The sequence below is a fragment of the Salmo salar genome, chromosome ssa17 (genome assembly GCF_905237065.1).
Source record: "Salmo salar chromosome ssa17, Ssal_v3.1, whole genome shotgun sequence".
NCBI lineage: Eukaryota > Metazoa > Chordata > Actinopteri > Salmoniformes > Salmonidae > Salmo > Salmo salar.
The window spans coordinates 21,883,576-21,910,630 of record NC_059458.1 but is presented as its reverse complement, the minus strand read 5'-3'; the positions used below and the strand labels follow the sequence as shown (position 1 = coordinate 21,910,630).

Below are 27,055 nucleotides of genomic sequence, written 5' to 3'. Positions count from 1 at the left end.
TCCCAGAGGAGAGGCTAGTCCACATACAAAGAGAGAGAGAGACGGACGGAAATATAGAGAGAGAGACAGGGATGGAGGGACATCGACAGAGAGAGCTGCACGTGTCTGTGAACATGCAGTTAGATATCATTACTCTGCTTCAGCAGCATCCCGAGGGCACTGCATCCATCTCTCTGCTGCACAATCTGCTCTCAACCGCATCTGACAAATGAGCTTATTTGTGTGTGTGCGCACACGCGTCCGTCTGTCCCTCAGTGTGCGTCTATGTGTACTGGAGTCTGACTGCCTGGCAAGGCTTTCGTCCATGGAGTCCTAAATTATCCATAGATTTCAGAGTTTTGATACAGTGGATGCATTGTCTTTGTTTGGGCACAAAGTGTTCAACATGAAGTAAACACTGTCCTTTAGCCTGCCAGCAGACAGGAACAAGCTCTGAATACGACAAAGTTATTCGTCCTGTTTACACAATGGTCTCCCGTTATTTCATAACTGTTGCTTACAATTTCACACTATTATTTCAAGGGGCACTTTATCACATTAATTCAGAGAGAAGTAGGTGTCAAATCACACATATTTCAACCCTTGTGTCATCAGTTAATTGATAGCATAGAGGAACAGAGTTATAAAACGTATGATCTTAAATAATGGCAGCATACAGTGCCTTCAGAAAGTATTCAGACCCCTTGACTTTTTCCACATTGTTGTTACGCAACAGCCTTATTCTAAAATGTATACAATATTTTAGTCCCATCAATCTACACACAACATCCCATAATGACAAAGTGAAAAGGTTTTGATTTTTCTAAAATAAATAAATAAATAAATAAATAATAAATATATGTGGAAAGGCACACACCTGTCTATGTAAGGTCCCACAGTTGACATGGCAGGTCAGAGCAAAACCAAGCCATGAGGTCGAAGGAATTGTCCGTAGAGCTCTGAGAGAGGATTGTGTCGAGGCACAGATCTGGGGAAGGGTACCAAAACATTTCTGTAACATTGAAGGTCCCAAAGAACCCAGTGGCCTCCATCATTCTTAAATGGAAGAAGTTTGGAACCACCAAGACTCTTCCTAGACCTGGCCGCCGGGCCAAACTGAGCAATCGGGGGAGACGGGCCGTGGTCAGGGAGGTGACCAAGAACCCTATTTGTCACTCTTACAGAGCTCCACAGTTCCTCAGTGGAGATGGGAGAACCTTCCAGAAGGACAACCATCTACGCAGCACTCCTTCAAAATCAGGCCTTTATGGTAGTGGCCAGACAGAAGCCACTCCTCAGTAAAAAGGAACATGACAGCCCACTTGGAGTTTGCCAAAGGCACTTAAAGGACTCTTAAAGGATTTTCTGGTCTGATGAAACCAAGACTGAACTCTTTGGCCTGAATGCCAAGCATCAGGTCTGGAAGAAACGTGGCGCCATACCTACGGGGAAGCATGGTGGTGGCAGCATCATGCTGTGGGGATGTTCTTCAGCGGCAGGGACTGGGAGACTAGACAGGATCGAGGGAAAGATGAACGGAGCAAAGTACTGAGATATCCTTGATGAAAACATGCTCCAGCACGCTCAGGACCTCAGACTGGGGCAAAGGTTCACCTTCCAACAGGACAATGACCATAAGCACACAGCCAAGACAACGCAGGAGTGGCTTCGAGACAAATCTCTGAATGTACGTGAGTGGCCCAGCCAGAGCCTGGACTTCAACCCAATCGAACATTTCTGGCGAGACCTGACAAAAGCTGTGCAGCGAATGCACTGTATAAGCTGGCATCAACTGAAGGGTCTAGATAGGCATAAACGGAGCAACAGGTGCCCTTCACACAAAAAAACAATGAGTGGTGACAGATGTTTTTCTCAACGTTGAACTGATACTTTCATATTAGTGATGTGTATTCCAAATATAGAGTGCATTTCTGCTCTCCCTCTTCATCACAAAACCCTCCAATGTCCCTCCCACTCCTCATCCTCTTCCCACACCTCCCCCTCAGGGGACATAGTTCATCCAGGGAAGGCCCTCAGCCATTGGCCATTTAGCCCAGAAACCAGGCCTCTCCTCAAACAGGAACAATTAGCCCATTTACACTGAGGCTAGAGGCTGTGGGTAATAGACCAGCCCTGGTCTACTTAACAGCTTCAGTAGAGATCCACACTATTTCTGTCACTGCTAACAGCTGGAGTATAGTAGCTAGCAACAGCCCACAGCACCAGGGCTAGAACACCTCAGAGAGACTAGGTCAGGCAAGGAGGAAAAACTCAGAGCTGCTTGCTTTCACATACATCTATTGACAATACCCAGGTTAGTTAAGATGATCAACACTGCCTGGATGTACCGTATAAACAAAACCACTTATCAAGGTTCCGTTGAACGCTTTGTTCCTCTGATACCACAGGTCCACTGCTGGGTTAAATAACAAGTGTTGGGCTGATATGTAGGGCCTCCTTCATGCAGAGAGCCTTTCAAGCGTTCATGTGGACTATCCCAGAGATTCAGCTGTGGCGAGATAATACAAACAGCAGGATGTTGTTCTAGGGATTCTGATGGAACCACTCCATCTGCCCCGATTGTCTCCATGGTAACAACAGTGCGCTCTTCAAAGTATCACTCTAGGCCTTGCTCAATGAAACACTAACTAGGTTTCCTGAAGAAAAAGGTTTGCTTATTTAGTTGGACTGTAAGGACATAGACATGACAGAAGGGTTAGTCATCAGCTTGACTGGAAGGCATATTACTGTGTGTTATGATGAAGAGTAGGAGCAGAAGGATGAGGACATCCTGCTAGCTTAATGATGTCTGCTCTGATCAAGTAGGTAAACTTCCCCTGCAGGCCAGTGTTTCTCCTAGGTTACATCAAGGACATCTTGCTAGCTTAATGATGTCTGCTTTGATCAAGTAGGTAAACTCCCCTGCAGGCCAGTGTTTCTCCTAGGTTACATCAAGGACATCCTGCTAGCTTAATGATGTCTGCTTTGATCAAGTAGGTAAACTCTCCTGCAGGCCAGTGTTTCTCCTAGGTTACATCAAGGACATCCTGCTAGCTTAATGATGTCTGCTTTGATCAAGTAGGTAAACTCTCCTGCAGGCCAGTGTTTCTCCTAGGTTACATCAAGGACATCCTGCTAGCTTAATGATGTCTGCTCTGATCAAGTAGGTAAACTTCCCCTGCAGGCCAGTGTTTCTCCTAGGTTACATCAAAAGAAAGGAACAGAACTAAATACCCGGACTGCATAGACCAAAATATTTGAGGCTGTGTTTAGGCAGGGGTGTGCAACAGAGCTAGGGAAGGGGGGGGTGGGCGTCCCACCTAAGCATTCATAGGGGAAACCCTGTCGGAGAGACACACATCCTCGGAGTGCCGTCAGTTAGGCATCATTCCACAGAGGCTGGGCTGGGGGCTTTCCTGGCAGGAGTACAAGGTGCTGGAGGCCTGTCTTGTCTACTCAGGCAGAAATGCTGGAGGAGAGCCCATCGATAGCAAGCGGATGCTGCTGGTGGTGAAAAGCTCAGCAGATACAGGTCTGGTTAGCACACTCATCACAGATCCTCTTCTGCCCGGCCAGTGCACATGTGGCTCTGGTCAAATAAAGTGCACTATATAGGCAAAAGGGTGCACTTCAGGGAATGAATCCAAATGTCTTGTATGTGCTCTCTGTACAATGGATCAACATTGATTGAATTCATTGTCAGGTTCTTTGGCTACTATCTACAACTGTTCTGTAATTGCCTGGGAATATGGGCCACATCGGTAAGAGCCAAACGGTAGCAGATGGTGGTAGGCCTGATCAACGACAATGGTGCCAGGATCGTGGACTACAGTAAAGGGAGGGCCAAGCACACCCCCATCCACAGGGCTGTAAGGGAGCGGGTTGAGAGTCAAGTTCCTCTGTGTCCTCATCACTAAGGAAGTAACATGGTCCTCACACACTACACAGTCAAGACAACACCTCTTCTTCCACAGGAGGCTGAAAAGATTTGACATGGGCCCTCAGATCCTCAAAAAGTTCTACAGCTGCACCATTGAGAGCATCTTGACTGGCTGCATCACCGCCTGGTATGGCAACTGCTTGGCATCTGACCGTAAGGTGCTACAGAGGGTAGTGCGTACGGCCCAGTACATCACTGGGGCCAAGCTTCCTGCCATCCAGGACCTCTATACCAGGCGGTGTCAGAGGAAGGCCCTAAAAATTGTCAAAGACTCCAGCCACCCAAGTCAGACTGTTCTCTCTGCTACCACACGACAAGCTGTACCGATGCACCAAGTCTGGAACCAACAGGACCCTGAACAGCTTCTACCCACAAGCCAGAAGACTACTAAATAGTTAACCAAATGGCTACCTAGACTATCAGCATTGACCCCCTTGCCCAAAATCTTTTGACGCATCACATACGCTTCTGCTACCGTTTATTATCTATCCAGTTGCCCAGTCACTTTACCCCTACCTATATGTACATATATACCTCAATTACCTCGTACCCCTGCACATCGACTCAGTACTGGTACCCCGTATATATAGCCATGTTGTTACTCATTGTGTATTCCTTGTTTTACACATTTTTTCTATATTTTTCTCTGCATTGTTGTGAAGGGCCAGTAAGTAAGCATTTCACTGTTAGTCTACACCTGTTGTTTATGAAGCATGTGACAAATAACATTTGATTTATAGCGCGAGAGTGAGGAGACCCTGATGATTAGTAACTCACATGAACTGGGACACATGGGCTTCTGGAGCTTCCACGGCTCGGTTAACAAATCCTTGCTGGGTTTCTGACGTAGTTTCTCACACCCAGTAACAACTGGAGAATACCGCACAGACTGGGCCGGGACCAGACTCAGTTCAAAGCGGTTTCTAGGTTTGCGAATACGGGTTTGATGAATTCTCAGTGTCTTCGTTTTACCCTGGGCACCTGGTACTGTAGGTTAACCAGATAAGTAAACAGAGACATTGACACTTGGGACATTGTCCTCACCAGAGAAGCTAAGGACTTACAATGCGATGCATATGTTTCTACCTGATTTAACTTAAAAAGGGGGGGAAGTGACACCAACGGCGACAGCTAGTCTTACTGGCGTCCGATCTGACTGGCAGGGTTTAGTGGATTTCACTTCTGCTGTTATGTTAAGTTTAATGCTGCATGCAACCGGCAAGCTCTCTATGAAGGAACCGAGTGAGTGAGTGAGTGAGTGAGTGAGTGAGTGAGTGAGCGTTTGTGACATTGAGGACCCTGTGAGGCGTCCACGGTACTGCCTGAAATCAGATTTCTCCTTTCTCTCCCTGTTCACTCCCCCTCCCTCCCTCCCTCCCTCCCTCCCTCCCAGCAGACTCCAATCCTGCTAATTCCACCGTTAATTCAGCCGTGTGACTCAGTGACTCCATCAGAATTACCAGCCAAGCGACAAGATCATTCTTTAATTTGTCTTCAATCTAAAAACCTCAGCTTGCCTTGGCTGTGAAAGCACCTCAAGGCTCGGTGTTTCTTCCCACTGTGCTGGTTTCAGGACCCTTCCTCCGGAGCTCCTCTGAGTGGGATTGACACTATCACAGAGGGGTCTTGTCCAATCACAACTTTAAATGAGGATGTGTTTGTATCAAGGGTTTCTCTGCTCTCAGTCTCAGACAGTCTCCAAGCCTGAGAAGGGCAGTGTGGAGGAGAGCTCAGACCTGTTGCCCTTAAAAGGCAAAAAAACTTTGTGTTGACTGACTGCCAAGGTTCTGACTCTCCAGGCCAGGCATCATACATGAACGCACACAAACGACAACGAGCTAAAAGCATACCGTTTCAGAGTTTCCTTCGATCTTTACTTCCCATCTCTCCCTTATCAAACACACCTATACAGAAGACAGGATAACGGCTCTCCCTCCATGTCTCTAGTTTCCATCTTACTGTTGTCCTCCTGCACTCCCAGCCCACATTAGTTATTTTTATAGCCCCAGCCTTGTCTAAACAGATTTCAACTCTGCACCACACCAGTATCTGTGTCATAATGACTATGGAGAAGGTAAACACTGCTGGAGAGCAAACAGAGTACATTCATAATTAAAATTGTATCACTTTTGACACTAACAATGCTTATTTTATCTGTCTAAATGAGGTGCTATGAGTAAGCCCTGTATCAGGGTCAAATAGCACTGGACTCATTATTTTGATAGAATTTAATAGTTTGAGTCTCTATCTCCAAAATCTTAGACTTTTCTGCCATTTTCATTTCCTGAATAAATATCCAGATGAATTTGTAGGTGCAGAAAGTCTTACATATTCTTCACCTTCATTTGTATGATGTAGAGTAGTTAGAGCTGCCCTCCAGACTAGACTGGCTACCTAGTTCCTACAGTAGTTAGTGTTGCCCTCCAGACTAGAGGTCGACCGATTAATCGGAATGGACGATTAATTAGGGCCGATTTCAAGTTTCATAACAAAATCGGCAATCGGCATTTTTGGACGCCGATTATGGCCGATTACATCGCCCTCCACAAGGAGACTGCGTGGCAGGCTGACTACCTGTTACGCGAGTGCAGCAAGGAGCCAAGGTAAGTTGCTAGCTAGCATTAAACTTATCTTATAAAATAAACAATCAATCTTAACATAATCACTAGTTAACCTAGTAATATCATCAACCATGTGTAGTTATCTAGCTTGTCCTGCGTTGCATAATATCGATGCGGTGCCTGTTTAATTAATCATTGAATCACATCCTACTTCACCAAACGGGTGATGATTTAACAAGCGCATTCGCGAAAAAAAAGCTATGTACCTAACCATAAACATCAATGCCTTTCTTTAAAATCAATACACAAGTATATATTTTTAAACCTGCATATTTAGTTAATATTACCTGCTAACATGAATTTCTTATAACTAGGGAAATTGTGTCACTTCTCTTGCGTTCTGTGCAAGCAGAGTCAGGGTATGTGCAGCAGTTTGGGCCGCCTGGCTCGTTGCGAACTGTGTGAAGACCATTTCTTCCTAACAAAGACCGTAATTAATTTGCCAGAATTGTACATAATTATGACATAACATTGAAGGTTGTGCAATGTAACAGCAATATTTAGACTTAGGGATGCCATCCGTTAGATAAAATACGGAACGGTTCCGTATTTCACTGAAAGAATAAACGTTAGTTTCCGGATTTAACCATATTAATGACCTACGGCTCGTATTTCTGTGTGTTTATTATATTAGAATTAAGTCTGATTTGATAGAGCAGTCTGACTGAGCGGTGGTAGGCAGCAGCAGGCTCGTAAGCATTCATTCAAACAGCACTTTCCTGCATTTGCCAGCAGCTATTCGCTGTGCTTCAAGCATTGCGCTGTTTATGACTTCAAGCCTATCAACTCCCGAGATTAGGCTGGCAATACTAGTGCCTATAAGAACATCCAATAGTCAAAGGTATATGAAATACAAATGGTATAGAGAGAAATAGTCCTATAATAACTACCACCTAAAACTTCTTACCTGGGAATATTGAAGACTCATGTTAAAAGGAACCACCAGCTTTCATATGTTCTCATGTTCTGAGCAAGGAACTTAAACATTAGCTTTTTTACATGGCACATATTGCACTTTTACTTCTTCTCCAACACTGTTTTTTCATTATTTAAACCAAATTGAAAAAGTTTCATTTATTTAAGACTACATTTATTTAATTTATGTATTATATTAAGTTAAAATAAGTGTTCATTCAGTATTTTTGTAATTGTCATTATTACAAATATATATATAAAAATAGGCCGATTAATCGGTATCGCGTTGAAAAATCATAATCGGTGGACCTCTACTCCAGACTAGACTGGCTGCCTAGTTCCTACAGTAGTGAGAGCAGCCCTCCAGACTAGACTGGCTGCCTAGTTCCTACAGTAGTGAGAGCAGCCCTCCAGACTAGACTAGCTGCCTAGTTCCTACAGTAGTGAGAGCAGCCCTCCAGACTAGACTGGCTGCCTAGTTCCTACAGTAGTGAGAGCAGCCCTCCAGACTAGACTGGCTGCCTAGTTCCTACAGTAGTGAGAGCAGCCCTCCAGACTAGACTGGCTGCCTAGTTCCTACAGTAGTGAGAGCAGCCCTCCAGACTAGACTGGCTGCCTAGTTCCTACAGTAGTGAGAGCAGCCCTCCAGACTAGCTGCCTAGTTCCTACAGTAGTGAGAGCAGCCCTCCAGACTAGCTGCCTAGTTCCTACAGTAGTGAGAGCAGCCCTCCAGACTAGCTGCCTAGTTCCTACAGTAGTGAGAGCAGCCCTCCAGACTAGCTGCCTAGTTCCTACAGTAGTGAGAGCAGCCCTCCAGACTAGACTGGCTGCCTAGTTCCTACAGTAGTGAGAGCAGCCCTTCAGACTAGCTGCCTAGTTCCTACAGTAGTGAGAGCAGCCCTCCAGACTAGACTGGCTGCCTAGTTCCTACAGTAGTGAGAGCAGCCCTCCAGACTAGCTGCCTAGTTCCTACAGTAGTGAGAGCAGCCCTCCAGACTAGCTGCCTAGTTCCTACAGTAGTGAGAGCAGCCCTCCAGACTAGCTGCCTAGTTCCTACAGTAGTGAGAGCAGCCCTCCAGACTAGCTGCCTAGTTCCTACAGTAGTGAGAGCAGCCCTCCAGACTAGACTGGCTGCCTAGTTCCTACAGTAGTGAGAGCAGCCCTTCAGACTAGCTGCCTAGTTCCTACAGTAGTGAGAGCAGCCCTCCAGACTAGCTGCCTAGTTCCTACAGTAGGCTCTGTCTGCCTTACAAATCAAGACCTTGTTCATGTCAGGGAGAGGGAGGGACTGTTCAACAGCTCAGGGTGTACCTGCCCTACCCATCTCTCTCGCTCTCCAGTCACCAGCTTTCTCTCAGGGTCATGTTAGGATGCCACATCCTAACAGCATCCTCATATACACCATAACAAAGTGCCTGAGATGTGTGCAGGTGTACTTACTGTCAGTGGTGAAGGCAGAGAGTGGCAGGTAGCCTTGTGGTTAAGAGCGCTGGGGCAGTAACTGAAAGGTTGCTGGTTCGAGTCCCTGAGACAGCAAAGTGAAAAAAATTTTCTGTTCTGCCCTCGAGCAAGGCAGTTAAACAACAACTGCTCCCCCCCCCCACACACACACAACCAGAGGTTGGATTAAATGTGGAATTAACATTTGGGTTGAATGCATTCAGTTGTGCAACTGACTAGGTATCCCCTTTCCTTTCCCAGAGGGAGGGGAAGCCAGCTGATCCTGTCAGAGAGGAGCAACAGACTGGATCTGACCAGAGGAGACATGTCAGAAAAACTAAAAGGAAGGATATTTCAGTATTTGCTCCACTTCCCCTAGCTGTATATAGCAGAGTATACAGCAGCGTAGCTATGATCTGTATCTGTGCATTGAGTTTGACAGTGACCGAGGCTACAGGACTGCCAAGTCACAGTCAGAGGTAGTGAGGCGTGTAACATGATGCTAACCAGAAGAGGAGACATTTTCACAATTTAACCTTCACATCTGATATTCTGTCTCTGCCATGGCCTGCCCATCCCCCCCCCCCACACACACACACACACACACACCACTCTTCAAAGTGATAACTCGCTTTTTGAAGGTATGTGTGTGCCTGCCAGTGTGCACGTATGTGTGTGTGTGTGTGTTAGTTTGAAGCTCTACTGAGGCAGTGCTGTGTGTGCTTCCTATTTCAGAAGCAGTCCTGCATATACTCAATCCAGATAGTCCCTGCATCATCAGTCAGAGACACTGATCAATGGACTGGAGCCACTGGACCACCCTCTGTGTGTGTGTGTGTGTGTGTGTTGTCACATTGTGTGTTGGGGCTGTCCCCGAAAAAAATATACAAATCTTCGTCGACCAAAAGTCGTCTGTTCTTTCAACCAACTGAATAACATCTTCAAATCTCAAAGTCATTATCATTTGGTTAATCAAAAATTCTATCCAAATCTAAATAAAAAGCCGAAAAAGTTACTTCTATTGCCATCTATGTAAAAATAGTCTACATTAAGCCAACAAATAAAAACTTTGCAGCCTGCAGGTAGAAAATATCCTGATAAAAACTAAATATCCTATAAATCACATTGGCTACAACGTCTGCAACGAACTTGAAACATTGTATCAACTATTAACTTGGGTCTAGCCCGAAGCTTGCGCTGCTAGCAACATTGTATGTAATATTCTGGACATTCAGAGTTTCCCCAACCAGTGAGCTTGGGACAGACACAGCTGTAGGCTACTTGAGCAAGGCATAAGAAGCAGGGCAAAAGCTCACCGAAGCTGAGTACCAGCACCTCAAATGGTCTACTGCTTGAGCTCCTGTTCCTCTTATAGAATATTAGCTCTAAAGTATTGTGGAGCTCCTGCACCTAAATATGAACAGTACCAGAACCCAAAATGAGTTACTGAACGTATTTCAGTCCAAGTCATGCACTGATAAGAAGTAATCAGGTCTATTTCATGACGTTTCCACTGGATCAGAGCCAGACATTTTTCCCTTTCACGCTGAGCGGTTACCGAAAGGGAGAGGGCTGGAAAAGATTTTTCAATTACATTGAGGAACGATTGTAATTCTCAATGGATGTAAAAACAGACTTTGATGGCTTTCTGTTTGGTGAAGTAAACATTACTTTGAGAAGCTCCACAGTTCATTAGTGGTGGTGGGTTAAGCCAATCAGATCCACAAAGGGACACATTTATATGCCTACATTTGGGCGCAGGCCAGGTAGCCTATAGGCCTACTTCTATGCATATGTGTCCTTACTCAACATTGACAGGAGCACTCCAAACAACAGACAATGACTAAATTGACAAAACTCTTGAAATAAACTAAAACTTGTTTCTCACAAGTGTAGCATAAGTTGTGCACTCCGCAAACAATGTGTCCACTCCGACAATGATAACTGGAAGACTGGAATAATATTGCATGCATTAACATAAATTACCATAAAGAAAGTAACAACATTGTAGATTAGAAATGATAGGAATTAACGGTAAATGTCCTACTGGTGATGTATGTAATGGGGAATTGATATACACTAACAAAATGAAAACAATTCACAATGAAGTTATGAAACAATGAATGTGCACAAATTGGCGGGAGAGAGCACATTCTGGAGAGAGATGTGCATTGTGCATCTGGGCGCATGGTCAATACCACGTCTGCATTGGTCATGTAGTATTTACAGTGATACGGCCTCAGCAGAAGTCAGAGCATCATACCTCTTGCGCTTCGGGGAGCAGTGCAGAGCTGTTGTCAAGGAAGTGAGTTTGTTTTCTACAGGATGTACCGCCCCCACCTACCGTCAACCAATCATGTCATTGCAGAGCTCTACAGAGCCCCCCGCATTGTTGAAACATTTGGGAGTTGCATGGCAATGCGGAGCTCGTTTAGGCTCCACTAAAACAAACAAAAACAATCTCGGTCCACCAACAACCTAACGATCAAACAATCAACTAATTGGGGTCAGTGATAGATAAAGTATTTGATCCTCTGCTGATTTTGTACGTTCGCCCACTGACAAAGAAATGATCAGTCTATAATTTTAATAGTAGGTTTATTTGAACAGTGAGAGACAGAATAACAACAACAAAAATCCAGAAAAACGCATGTCAAAGAAATCTCTGATTGAGAGGGTGTCAAATACTTATTTCCCTCATTAAAATGCAAATCAATTTATAACATTTTTGACATGCGTTTATCAAGATTTTTGTGTTGTTATTCTGTCTCTCACTGTTCAAATAAACCTACCATTAAAATAATAGACTGATCATTTCTTTTTCAGTGGGCAAACATACAAAATCAGCAGGGGATCAAATACTTTTTGCCCCTCACTGTATATGCATGTGTGAGTGTGTATATGCATGTGTCAGTTAAAACATGTAGGGGGATGGGAGATGCTAATTTTCACCTGAAAGGGTTAGAGCTGCTCTGAACTTCTAAAGAAATGATTCATGCACTATCCTGAATAACCTGTTGCTTCTTCTGTGTGTGTGTGTGTGTGTGTGTATGTGTGTGTGTGTGTGTGTCGCTCTCACAAGCTCACACACAGTCCAGCCCGAGGGGAAATCTAAATCACAGTCCATGTGACTCATTCTATACGTGTAACTAACAGTGCATCAAGCCTAAAACACGGGAGTAATATCTCAAAATAACTGCTTGTCATCTTCCATCATACACTGTGCACTCTGCTAGACAGATGCCATTACTTTGGTACAGATCTTCAAAGTGTAGAGACAACGCCATGCAAGCAGCTACTGTGCTCTGACAAATCAATCTAGTGCATGTGATGATATGCAGTAGCATCATTAGTATACCTGTGAGAGTCAGCACTGTCTGCAACCATGTGGAGCCACGACCAACTAGCAGGCTGATTGGCTAACTATCATGATGACATAACCAGTGAGGAGAGCAACACTTGCCATCTGCACTACTGTAGTCTACCCACACATCTAGCCCCCACTTCCACATCAGTCAAGTCAGGTAAGCATAAGACTCAGCCACGCTTTATCCAAATTACGTGGCTGGCCTAATATCATTACTATTCTAGGTTGAGAAAGACTGAGATTACGGATTGTGCTCAGTGTTTGATGCACGCTTGTCAGTGCTGTTACTGTTCTCACACATCAACACAACTGAGGAAGAGCCCCGGAGTTGGACAGAATTCTCTTATGCTTTCTTTTGCCATTATTTGTCTTATTTTTTTAAACCCTGAAGTCCCTATGGGATACATTATGTACCTGTTGTGTGATGTTTGACTGAGCTTTGAACATCAACAGCTTTTTCACGTTCAGTGTCTAGCTGGGTAAGATGTACAGTATTGCGTATTTCCTCTGGTGTACCTCACTTCCTGAACTGCAATCAGGAAATGTTCACATTGAGGATAAATGCATCAATGTCCTCATCTCACAGGGAAGTCGTCAGACAGGTCCTTGGTTCAGATTAAGAAGACTTCAAGATTACATAGGAACCCAAAAGAGGGAAGTCAGAGAGAATCAAAAGCAGTGAAGGACAATTCCACGGTGGGACCCCAATTTTTCACTTTAAAATGTATGCCAAACAAAAAACATTGATTTCAAAGTTTAACAAACTACACAAATCTATGCACAATGACTACTTTGAAAAATTTACACAGTAAATAAATGAATAAAATTAAAACAGCAGATGCAAGGTTTGGTAACAGAATTACAGTAAAATCTCCCTCAGTTTTATTCTGTTACCAAGCTTTGTACCTGCACAGTTCATCCTGTAAATGTGTTGTAAAATGTTCTGTGTTAATTGTTAAAAAGTAGTCTTTGTGCATACAATTCTAATGTTTGTTAAAATGTTGAAATCAATGGTTTTTGTTTGGTATACATGTTTTCTGCGTAAATCCATTACTATGGAAATGCTCTGAACTATTATGATTAAACGTCTGTCTCTTCTGATTTCATCCTGAATGCCTAACTCAATGGGGTGAGCTGGACGTGACAAACATTTACAAACTGAAACACAAGAACAACCGTTATTGTATACGGATGGGAGCTCAGTGAATATTACAGTGCATTCGGAAAGTATTCAGACCCCTCGACTTTTCCCACATTGTTACGTTATAGCCTTATTCTAAAATGAATAAAATTATTCCCCCCTTCAATCTACACGCAATACCCTATAATGACAAAGTCAAAACTGGTTTTTATTATTATTTTTTAAATGTATTTTTATTTTTATAAATGAAATACCTTATTTACATAAGTATTCAGACCCTTTGCTATGAGACTCAAAAATGAGTTCTGGTGCATCCTGTTTCCATTTATCATCCTTGAGATGTTTCTACAACTTGGAGTCCACCTGCAGTAAATTCAATTGATTGGACATGATTTGGAAAGACACATCTGTCTATATAAAAAGGTCCCACAGTTGACAGTGCATGTCAGAACAAAAACCAAGTTGAGGTAGAAGGAATTGTTTGTAGAGCTCTGAGACAGGATTGTGTCCAGGCACAGATCTGGGGAAGGGTACCAAAAAATGTCTGCAGCATTTAAGGTCCCCAAGAACAGTGGCCTCCATCATTCTTAAATGGAAGAAGTTAGGAACCACCAAGACTCTTCCTAGAGCTGGCTGCCCGGCCAAACAGAGCAATAGGGGGAGAAGGGCCTTGGTCAGGGGGTGACCGAGAACCCGATGGTCACTCTGACAGAGCTCCAGAGTTCCTCTGTGGAAATGGGAGAACCTTCCAGAAGGACAGTCATCTCTGCAGCACCTCACCAATCAGGCCTTTACGGTAGAGTAATATAATGGCACCGGAGGGGGTGGCTTTTACAGGCTCCTAACCAACTGTGCTATTTGGTTCATTTTTTCACATTGTTTGTAAGTCATTTTGTACATAATGTTGCTGATACTGTCTCTTATGAATGAAAAGAGCTTCTGGACATCAGAATAGCGATTACTCACCTTGAACTGGACAAAGATTTTTCTTCAAATGAGTTTGACGCGAAGGATAAACTGCTTTGTCAAGACAAGGCCCAAATCCCCATCATCAGTGTGAAGAAAAGATTGAGGAAAAGGGGGAGGGCGGCGGAGTGCCTTGTAAGAATTCGCAGACGAGTAGGTAAACCACCACCTCCCTCCGTATTATTGGCCAATGTGCAATCATTGGAAAACAAACTGGATGATCTACGATTAAGACTATCCTACCAACGGGACATTAAACTGTCAAGGTATTGCTCGCCTGAGGTTGAATACCTCATGATAAGCTGTAGACCACACTATTGTACTTTTTGGAGAAATGTCCTCTGGTCTGATGAAACAAAAATAGAACTGTTTGGCAATAATGACCATCGTTATGTTCAGAGGAAAAAGGGGGACGCTTGCAAGCCAAAGAACACCATTCCAACCGTGAAGCACGGGGGTGGCAGCATCATGTTGTGGGGGTGCTTTGCTGCAGGACGGACTGGTGCACTTCACAAAATAGATGGCATCATTAAGGAAAATTATGTGGATATGTTGATGCAACATCAAGACATCAGTCAGGAAAGCTTGGTCGCAAATGGGTCTTCCAAATGGACAATGACCCCAAGCATACTTCCAAAGTTGTGAAAAAAATGGCTTAAGGACAACAAAGTCAAGGTATTGGAGTGGCCATCACAAAGGCCTGACCTCAATCCTATAGAACATTTGTGGGCAGAACTGAGAAAGCGTGTGCGAGCAAGGAGGCCTACAAACCCGACTCAGTTACACCAGCTCTGTCAGGAGGAAAAGGCCAAAATTCATCCTACTTATTGTGGGAAGCTTGTGGAAGGTTACTCAAAACGTTTGACCCAAGTTAAACAATTTAAAGGCAATGCTACCAAATACTAATTGAGTGCATGTAAACTTCTGACCCATTGGGAATGTGATGAAGAAAGAAAAGCTGAAATAAATCATTCTACTATTATTCTGACATTTCACATTCTTAAAATAAAGTGGTGATCCTAACTGACCTAAGACAGGGAATTGTTACTAGGATTAAATGTCAGGAATTGTGAAAAACTGAGTTTAAATGTATTTGGCTAAGGTTAATGTAAACTTCAACTGTATGTGAGAATGCTATTCATTGACTACAGCTCAGCATTCAACACCATAGTGCCCACAAAGCTCATCACTACGCTAAGGACCCTGTGACTAAACACCTCCCTCTGCAACTGGATCCTGGACTTCCTGATGGGCCGCCCCAGGTGGTAAAGGTAGGCAACAACACATCTGGCATGCTGATCCTCAACACTGGGACCCCTCATTGGTGCGTGCTTAGCCCCCACCTGTACACTCACGACTGTGTGGCCAAGCATGACTCCTACACCATCATTAGGTTTGCTGACGACACAACAGTGGTAGGCCTGATCATCGACAACGATGAGACAGCCTATAGGGAGGAGGTCAGATACCTGGCAGTGTGGTGCCAGGACAACAACAACAACCTCTCCCTCAATGTGAGCTAGACAAAGGAGCTGATCGAGGACTACAGGAAAAGACAGGCCGAACAGGATGCATTAACATCAACGGGGCTGAAGTGGAGCGGGTCGAGAGTTTCAAGTTCCTTGGTGTCCACATCAAGGAACTATTATGGTCCAAACATACCAAGACAGTCGTGAAGAGGCCACGACAACATCTTTTCCCCTTCAGGAGACTGAAAATATTTGGCATGGGTCCCCAGATACTCAAAAAGTTCTACAGTTGCACCATCGAGAGCATCCTGACCGGTTGCATCACCGCCTGGTATGGCAACTGCTCGGCATCTGATCGTTCGTATGGCGCTACAGAGGGTAGTGTGTACAGCCCAGTACAAAAAAAACATTTAATCCAATTTAGAATAAGGCTGTAACGTAACAAAATGACAAGAAAAAGTATGTGAACCATTTGGAATTACATGGATTTCTGCATAAATTGGTCATAAAATTTGATCTGATCTTCATCTAAGTCACAACAATAGACAAACACAGTCTGCTTAATCTAATAACATATACAATTATACATTTTTATGTCTTTATTGAACACACCGTGTAAACATTCACAGTGCAGGGTGGGAAAGGTATGTGATCCCTAGGATTTAATAACTGGTTGATCCTCCTTTAGCAGCAATAACAACCAAACGTTTTCTGTAGTTGCGGATCAGACCTGTACAACGGTCAGGAGGAATTTTGGACCATTCCTCTTTACAAAACTGTTTCAGTTCAGCAATATTCTTGAGGACGTCTGGTGTGAACCACTCAAGGTCATGCCACAGCATCTCAATTGGGTTGCGGTCAGGACTCTGACTAGGCCACTCCAGAAGGCGTATTTTCTTCTGTTCAAGTCATTCTGTTGTTGATTTACTTCGTTGTCCTGCTGCATCTCCCAACTTCTGTTGAACTTCAATTGGCAGGCAGCCTTACATTTTCCTGCAAAATGGGAATTCATTTTTCCGTCAATGATAGCAAGCTGTCCAGGCCCTGAGGCAGAAAAGCAGCCCAAACCATAATGTCTCTCCACCATACTTTACAGTTGGCATGAGGTGTTGATGTTGGTGTGCTGTGCCTTTTTTTCTACACACATGATGTTGCGTGTTCCTTCCAAACAACTTTAGTTTAATCTATCCACAGAATAGTAGTGGAACATCCAGCTGCTCTTTTGCGAACTTCAGACATGCAGCAATGTTGTTTTGGACAGCAGTGGCTTCTTCCGTGTGTCCTTCCATGAACACCATTCTTGTTTAGTGTTTTACCTATTGTAGACTCGTCAAGAGATGTTAGCATGTTCCAGAGATTTCTGTAAGTTTTTAGCTGACACTAGGATTATTCTTAACCTCATTGAGCATTCTGTGCTGTGCTCTTGCAGTCATCTTTGCAGGACGGCCACTCCTAGGGAGAGTCGCAACAGTGCTGAACTTTCTCCATTTATAGACAATTTGTCTTACCGTGGACTGATGAACATCAAGGCTTTTAGAGATACTTTTGTAACCCTTGCTTTATGCAAATCAACAATTCTTAATCTTAGGTTTTCTGAGATCTCTTTTGTTCGAGGCATGGTTCACATCAGGCAATGCTTCATGTGAGTAGCAAACTCACATTTTCTGAGTTTTTTTTATATTGCAGGGCAGCTCTAACCAACATCTCCAACCTCGTCTCATTGATTGGATTCCAGGTTAGCTGACTCCTGACTCCAATTATCTTTTGGAGAAGTCATTAGCCTCGGGGTTCACATACTTTCCCCCAACCTGCACAGTGAATGTTTAAATTATGTATCAATATAGACAAGAACAATACAATAATTTGTGTGTTATTAATTTAAGCACACAGTCTATTGCTGTGACAAAGGAAGATCAGATCACATTTTTGGACCAATTTATGCATGAATCCAGGTAATTCCACAGGGTTCACATACTTTTTCTTGCAACTGTATATGCAGAAAGTGTACAGCAGAGTGGGTACATTTCTGCAAAAACCTAGAGCATTGAAGTGCGAGGCTCAACTTCTCCACTGTTTTGGGTCCCCTGGCTACCACACTGTTCACAGCGTGAAGCAAACTCATGCACATTCGAAGATACAGTGTGTGACTGTGTGATAGTGAAGTGTTACATCTCACTCATCTCAATATCTCCGGTTCTGCTTGTGGCAATGTCATTTCGCTGAGTCTACTTTAAGGAAGAAACATTCCCAATTTAACTGACAGTCTAAAAATGTCTTCAGATCACTGGCATTAGTCACGTTATTGAATGTTGACATTGACCAATGTTCTTCAAGCCTGGTCGTGGGGACCCAGTGAGTGAAGGCTTTTGTTACTGTTCAGCGCTAACCCATCCGATTCAACCCAATGTTGGCGTAGCCGAGAAGCTAGGCCTATAATCTCACCAGTGGGACTTAACAGACAAACACTGAACACTACAACAAAGACTAGATAAACATTGCCACAGAGCAGCAAGGAGCTGTTTTCCTATTTAATCAATAGATAAACTCACACTATGATAAATGCATGTTTCTGCCATTAGATTCCTCCTTCATAGGCAGTCTGAAGAGGACTCGCTCATTATGGCCGACGAGGGCGGCCGTTTAGAACAGCATGCAGAGGACTCTGGGTATTATTTATTCCCTGTCAACGGCCCATCTGAGAGCATCACCCCAGCCAAAACCACCATAGGGGGTTAGAGTAGTGCCTAATTCTACAGACTGAGCATAAGAAGGGATGCTAAGTAGTAGTCTTCGCAAAATGGCTTCAGTCCAGTCAGCACATAAATCAGATACAATACATAGATTATATTTAAAATCTCCCCAAAAATCCATACCTTTATCCAGTGAATGCTACAGGCAGCCTGTAGATAGTAGCATTAGCATAGCAGCTAGTGAATGAAGCAGCATGGTGGCGAGTGACACAGCACAGTGCAGGCCTGTAGAAGGGCTAATCCATATCCGGCTGCATGCTACAGCTGTACAGACAGACTAGTACATCTCTGCTCCTAACAGCTGAGCTTGGTTCCTCGTCTATAGGGTAAGATGACAGTCTGCGTAGCGAGTGAAGGGCCCGGCTGTGGATGCGGTCTCCTCACAGCAGAGCAGCATGTAAACAAACCCACACGCAGCAGCAGCGTCATTATCACTGCTTACACTCTCCCCATCTCTCTGCCTCCCACTTTCTTCATCCCTTCCTCGCTTGCTCTCGTACTTTCTGCCTGCCTCCTTCGCCCTCCCTCTCCCCATCTGTCCCTCTCCATTTCTCTCCCTCTCCTTATTCCTGCAGTAGCTAAGAGAAGCAGACTGATAAGGTAATGTCTTCTCTCTGGCTGACACTGTTCTCCAGCAGAAATACACAGGGAGAGGGACAGGAAGGGACAGATGGGACTGTGGATGCTCAGTGACAAACTGGGCTGACAGGACCCAGACGGGCTTTGTCCAGCCGAGGAAGGAAATGAACGGGAGAGGTGTCACTGTTCACATCTTAAACCCCGCTCCAGAACCTCCTCAGTGATTTGGGAAACGTCCAGGAAGAAAACTGTGAAAGAGCTGTATGCTGTAGGCCTGTTACATGTTGTTGATTCCCAGACCAATAAATAATCAACTGTGGTGGCGGGAGAACACTTCCCTGCTCCCTGCACTGTGTCACGTTTGCAGTCACGCCTCCCTCTCTCCCGGGGTCCTATGCTTAGTATCGTTTAGTGTAGGGCACCGACTGACCAACGGCAGGTTTCACTTCTCTACACATGTGGATTTATGGTCTCCATTTAGCCTGCCATCATCAATAATTCAGTCTGTTGCATAAGAGGGAAACGCAGAGGTTTATGTCCCAAACAGTACCCTATTCCCTATAAAGTGCACAACTTTTGACCAGAGCATTATGGGCACTGTTCAAAAGTAGTGCACATCTTAAGGTACAGGGTGTTATTTGAGACCCAGCCAGAGACAGTGGACTCGGGATAGCACCCGGCACTACTTGACTACAGACCTGTCAGCACACATCCCCAAAACAACAACTTTGGTTCAGGTCTAATGGATTTCAGTGTAAAACAGCAAAGACGGGCAAGGCAATGCAGCGAGGCAGAGTAGCTATTGCCGTCTGAGGCACCGGCTATCCACCAAGTAGCAGGATGTACAATGTCGCTCATAAGTAAATTACTGAAAGAGAAAGGAGAGTTTAACAAGCAGACTTTTATGACAAAGGAAAAAAGATTATAGCAGAGTAATTAGTAAGACAGCAACCGTAGAAAGTGTGTCAATGTGTGTGTGTTGGAGAAGAGTATGACGACATGAGAGTGCAGAGGAGTTGAGTGTAGTGTGTTGCAGGAGCATCGTATGATGACGTAACATGCATGAGCCTGATTGAGTGTGTGTTTATGTGGGAAGCTATTATTGGCTTATAAGAGCAACAGAGTAGGCAGAGCATTCAACTGGCTGTGTGTGTCCGATTCACTGTGTTTAACACATATGAATCTTAAGAGTGTCTTCTCAGAGAGAGAGATTTAGTTATAGATTCATTTTCCATATATAGATTTTTATATTTATTACATTCTACCATTTTATATTACAATGTATACATTGTTGCTTTGGCAATATTGACACAATGTTTTTCAGAGAGCGAGAGAACAGTCTCCTGTTTGCCCTCTGAGCCCAGTGGGAAAAAAATCCCATCGCTGAGTCACAGCACTCCCCCATACATATTTACATACACAGTGGCCTCAGGGTCTGTATGCGCACGTGTGCGAGAGGTAGCTAGCTACTATATTGAATCGCAAAACTACAGTGCCCAACTTAGTACAATGTAGTACTGAGCAACAGCCTAGTCAAGCCAACTGGGAGTAGTCTCAGAAACATCTCCTGGTCTTTCCAGATGCCTGGTCGTAACTCGTAAGCTTCCTCTCAATCAATAAGCATGTCCCCTCCCCTTGACCTTGGCTCTGATGGCTCCTACCAGGAAACCACTGACTGAGTCTGCCTTTACGACCTCACTCCACTCGCGTGATTTGTAGTGGTCATCAATTCAGATAACCACTCAAGCCATGGACTGTATCAACCCTCTAATGACTGTCCATCTCATGACTGGTGTCTTTTTTTCTTTAAAGCTCTTTGAGAATCGTTATGGAATAAATAGCGCTACAAAAGTTGAATTAATTATTAGTAAATCATGCTAATGTGATTATGTACGCAAACTAGCACTCAGCAAAGGCAGCTAAGGGCCGTCACCTCTGGCCAGGCACTGTATGCCTCAAACTGATGTCATTTTTCACTTGGTTATGTTCTTGTTCATCAGTTGTTCTTATCGCATCGCCACAAACACACATTATCTCCACTTTGGTCCATGTGCGACAGAGCTAATCCAGCAGTACAAAGGCTGTGTCCAAAACGACACCCTATTCCCTAGTGAACCAAAATGCACCCTATTCCCTATATATAGTGTACTATGGGCTCTGGTCAAGAGTTGTGCAAAATATACTAGGGTATACTGTGCCAATTTGAATGTGACAGACAGTTGAGTGATGTGATGTGATGGGACAGAGACACTGGGTTCTCAGCACAGGAGGCTACTGAGGGGAGGATGGCTCATAATGGCTGGAATGGAGACAATTGACTGGTATCAAACGATGAATTTGATACCATTCCATTGATCCTGTTCCAGCCATTACTATGAGCCCATCCTCCCCAATGAAGGTGGAACCAACTTCCTGGCATTCTCAGGGATTTCAACAGGCTGTGTAGGTAGGTAGGCCTGTTGCTGAGTCCCACTGAGACCAAGGTCTCTTTTACAAAGGAGCCATGCATATACACAATTTACAAGCTTGACGCCCTCAATCTCAGACAAATTATCAATGAACCTACCAGGTACAACCCCAAATCCATGAACACGGGCACCCTCAGATGTCATCCTAACTAACTCGCCCTCCAAATACACCTCTGCTGTTTTCAATCAAGATCTCAGCGATCACTGCCTCATTGCCTGCATCCGTAATGGGTCTGCGACCAAACGACCTCCCCTCATCACTGTCAAAAGCTCCCTAAAACACTTCTGCGAGCAGGCCTTTCTAATCGACCTGGCCGGGGTATCCTGGAATGACATTGACCTCATCCGGTCAGTAGATGATGCCTGGCTATTCTTTAAAAGTGCATTCCTCACCATCTTAAATAAGCATGCCCCACTCAAAAAATGTAGAACTAGGAATAGATATAGTCCTTGGTCCACTCCAGACCTGTCTGCCCTTGACCAGCACAAAAATATCCTGTGGCGTTGTGCATTAGCATCGAATAGCCCCCATGATATGCAACTTTTCAGGAAATTAGGAACAAATATAGACAGGCGGTTAATAAAGCTAAGGCTAGCTTTTTCAAACAGAAATTTGCATCCTGTAGTACTAACTCAAAAAAGTTCTGGGACAATGTAAAGTCCATGGAGAATAAGAGCACCTCCTCCCAGCTGCCCACTGCTCTGAGGCTAGGAAACACTGTTACCACCGATAAATCCACTATAATTGAGAATTTCAATAAGCAATTCTCTACGGCTGGCCATGCGATCCACCTGGCTACCCCTACCCCGGTCAACTGCCCAGCACCCTCCACAGCAACCCGCCAAAGCCCCCACCATTTCTCCTTCACCCAAATCCAGATAGCTGATGTTCTGAAAGAGCTGCAAAATCTGGACCCATACAAATCAGCCAGGCTAGACAATCTGGACACTCTAAAATGATTTACCGAAATTGTTGCAACCCCTATTACTAGCCTGTTCAACCTCTCTTTCGTATCGTCTGAGATTCCCAAAGATTGGAAAGCTGCCGCGGTCATCCCCCTCTTCAAAGGGGGTGACACTCGACCAAAACTGCTACAGACCTATATCTATCCTACCCTGTCTTTCTAAAGTCTTCGAAAGCCAAGTTAACAAACAGATTACCGACCATTTTGAATCCCACCGTACCTTCTCCGCTATGCAATCTGGTTTCAGAGCTGGTCATGGGTGCACCTCAGCCACGCTCAAGGTCCTAAACGACATCATAACCGCCATCGATAAGAGACATTACTGTGCAGCCGTATTCATCGACCTGGCCAAGGCTTTTGACTCTGTCAATCACCACATTCTTATTGGCAGACTCAACAGCCTTGGTTTCTCAAATGATTGCCTCGCCTGGTTTACCAACTACTTCTCTGATAGAGTTCAGTGTGTCAAATCGGAGGGCCTGTTGTCCGGACCTCTGGCAGTCTATGGGTGTGCCACAGGGTTCAATTCTCGGGCCAACTCTCTTCTCTGTATACATCAATGATGTTGCTCTTGCTGCTGGTGATTCTCTGATCCACCTCTACGCAGACGACACCATTCTGTATACTTCTGACCCCTCTTTGGACACTGTGTTAACTAACCTCCAGACAAGCTTCAATGCCATACAACTCTCCTTCCGTGGCCTCTAACTGCTCTTAAACGCAGGTAAAACTAAATGCATGCTATTCAATCAATCACTGCCCGCACCTGACTTAGAATACGTGGACAACTACAAATACCTGGGTGTCTGGTTAGACTGTAAACTCTCCTTCCAGACTCACATTAAGCATCTCCAATCGGCTTCCTATATCACAACAAAGCATCCTTCACTCATGCTGCCAAACACACCCTCGTAAAACTGACCATCCTACCGATCCTCGACTTCGGTGATGTCATCTATAAAATAGCCTCCAACACTCTACTCAACAAACTGGATGCAGTCTATCACAGTGCCATCTGTTTTTTCACCAAAGCCCCATACGCTACCCACCATTGCGACCTGTACGCTCTCGTTGGTTGGCCCCCGCTTCATACTCGTCGCCAAACCCACTGGCTACAGGTTATCTACAAGTCTCTGCTAGGTAAAGCCCAGCCTTATCTCAGCTCACTGGTCACCTTAGCAGCACCCACTCGTAGCATGCGCTCCAGCAGGTATATCTCACTGGTCACCCCCAAAGCCAATTCCTCCTTTGGCCACCTTTCCTTCCAGTTCTCTGCTGCCAATGACTGGAACGAACTGCAAAAATCTCTGAAGCTGGAAACACTCATCTCCCTCACTAGCTTTAAGCACCAGCTGTCAGAGCAGCTCACAGATCACTGCACCGGTACATAGCCCATCTGTAAACAGCCCATCTACCTACCTCCTCCCCATACTGTATTTATTTATCTTGCTCCTTTGCACCCCAGTAGCTCTACTTGCACATTCATCTTCTGCACATCTACCATTCCAGTGTTTAATTGCTATATTGTAATTACTTCACCACCATGGCCTATTTATTGCCTTAACTTACCTCATTTGCACTCACTGTATATAGACTTTTTGTTTTCTTTTTTTCTACTGTATTATTGACTGTATGTTTTGTTTATTCCATGTGTAACTCTGTGTTGTTGTATGTGTCGAATTGCTACGCTTTATCTTGGCCAGGTCGCAGTTGCAAATGAGAACTTGTTCTCAACTAGCCTACCTGGTTAAATAAAGGTGAAAGAAAAGAAATAAATAAAAAACACTGTCAGATCCAGGTCAGAGATAACACTGCTGAGGATGAATGGTGATAAATCACATGGATGAGGTTTAACCGGTTCATAACGAACTCCTCTGGTCGCTCACTGTCTGTCCACTTCAGCCTGTGTCACAACGGGATGATTTACAATACAATTACAGTGGCTGTGTTGATACTGATAACGCACACACAAATGTTTCAAATAAATCAAATAGTAATCTTACAAGAAAACAGAGTTACAGTTATCGCGTTGGTAAAAGACTGCACAGGAGGTGGTGGTGATGATGCTGAGAGAGTGTTCAATAATGCACCCATCTGGTCTGTAAAGCTGACACATGGCACCGCTTGTTTTCATTTTAGCCATGTGGAACTAACTGAGGCTTGTAGGAAAGGCCTGTCAACCACACCACCACTCTCCCAACAGGCTTATATAACCCACCACTTCCACTTTCAGTAACTAGAAACCCCTTAACTCCACCATTCAAGATCAGCCAACACAAAACACAGTCGTCATAGATTTGAACGTACAATGCTGCCCTGGCAATGCCAAGAACCCGTCATGATGACAATGAATGTTAGCTGAGAGAATTTCATGGTAATAGATTATTCAATAAAATACTAGAATATGGTTTATCATGGACCAAGAGTGTTTAAGTGGATGAACAAGGAGGCAGGCACTCAGTGGGCTACGGATATAATTTCACAGCCTGACTGCAGATAGTCATAAAATACTAGGAAAGAATACATAGGATGCCTAGGAAAGAATACAATGTCCATCCACATTAAAAGCCCCGTATGTCTTGGTCATTGGAGGCAGAGTGCGCATCCTCTGCTCGCTCTCCTCTTCCCATATGAAAACATTACATGAAAATAAGACGACTAGCCTAAGTTGCAGGTGGTGTTCATACCTAAACGTATCATAGGCAATAACTAGCTGTAGACCGCAATAAATAAAAAGCATATGGGTGATAACTGACTATACAGAGAAGAATACAACTTAAGTTGAAGCTTTTTTTGCAAGGTGTAAACAATTAATGAGCAAATTAGCTATTATGCTAACCTTCTCATGGCGACTTCTCCTGCCTCTCCAACTAACCAGATAACTGCATTTCAAGATGAAGACACAAACCTTTCTACGACGTTTGATGACAATTAATTTGGTGGGAAAGAGACAGCGGTTGGTGTTGACGCTCGCTTGTTACATTTGTTTCCAGCCTGTCTGTGCACTCCGCAGTGTGATCTCGCCTCGCCTCTGTATCATGTGACGTTGCAACTTCATTAAAGGAACCTCCCCCTACTTGAGTCTGAGGCACATTCAGGAGGACACAACTTTATTGAAGACAAATCTATTTTCATTAAATCGTGATAGGCTCCATCTTTGCACAGTGTCCTGGGAAAAATCGAATTCGATTTTGGAATGACCAATAAAAGGCATGATGAAGAACTATATTTAGATTCAAAACAGAAGTCAATGACATTGGGAAAATCAGGCTACAGAATATAATCAAGATATGAGTCTATGCTATGATTGAACTGATACAAATACACTTACATGGATAAAAGCGTCCGTTAAATGGCATACATTATTATTATAATTATCATTATTATTATAAAAGCTTTCTGTCTCAAATAAAAATGGCTTCACTCTCTTGTGGTTGAGGGATGCTGTACAGGAGCTCAGTCAGACCTGTGATGAATCCTGGCTAAATCCTGTAGGAAGGCTAAATCCTTGCAACATCTTGGCTCCAGTAAGGCATGGTCCAGCATTATGTTCCTGCCCTGCATAGACAGTCATTATTACAGTCATTTCAAATGTTATCATATGTCATTATCTGAGCATATCACTGGTTATTACTATTACAAACCGGGTGGTTTGAGCCCTGAATGCTGATTGGCTGAAAGCCTTGGTATATCACGGGTATGACAAAGCATGTATTTTCACTTCTCTAATTACATTGCTAACCCGTTTATAATAGCAATAAGGAACCTCGGGGGTTTGTGATATATGGCCAATATACCAGTATACTCCATGTTGCGTCGTGCGTAAGAACAGCCCTTAGCTGTGGTATATTGGACATATATCACACCCCCTCGGCCTTATTGATTAAGTTTGAGTTCTTCTTCTTCAGTTCACAGTTAGATTAAGCTGCACTACCATCATGTGGCCAAAATTTGCAGTTGCAGCTTTCACATTTGTGTGGTCTCTATTCTCTTAAAAGAAAATGTACCATCTAGAGCAGTGTTTCCCAACCTTGGTCCTCCAGTACCCCCAACAGTACACATTTATATTGTAACCCTGGACAAGCACAGCTGATTCAACTTGTTAACTAATCATCAAGCCCTCAATGAGTTGAATGAGTTGTGTTTGTTCAGGGCTACAATGAAAATGTGTACTGTTGGGGGTACAAGACTTGGTGAAAACTGATCTAGAACCTAAAAGGGCTCTTCGGCTATCCCCATAGAAGCACCCTTTGAAGAACCATTTTTGGTTCCAGGTAGAACCATTTTGGGTTCCATGTAGTACACTTTACAAAAGGGTTCGACCTGGAACCAAAAAGGGTTTTACTAGGAACAGCCAAAGAACCCTTTTGGAAGCCTTCTGTGATTTATCATTGAAACATCAATAATGTATTATGGTGAAATCATTTTCCTTTAAACCTGACAAACAATATGATT

At 44.0% G+C, this 27,055-nt stretch overlaps 1 protein-coding gene across 15 annotated transcripts in view; it reads right to left on the bottom strand.

The window, feature by feature from the left end:
* LOC106574638 (inositol polyphosphate-4-phosphatase type I A) overlaps positions 1–25,657 on the bottom strand; it is a 50,929-nt gene extending 25,272 nt beyond the window's left edge. For 12 of the 15 annotated variants that reach the window (XM_045698995.1, XM_045698996.1, XM_045699000.1 and 9 more), the window contains exon 1: positions 25,509–25,657. The gene's annotated coding sequence lies outside the window, so the exon portion shown is untranslated. Of the gene's footprint in view, positions 1–18,711; positions 18,990–25,439; positions 25,459–25,508 lie in introns of those variants that run through there. The other 3 variants (XM_045699003.1, XM_045698990.1, XM_045698991.1) reach the window with 3 other exon arrangements.
* Between the last annotated feature and the right edge of the window lie 1,398 nt (positions 25,658–27,055).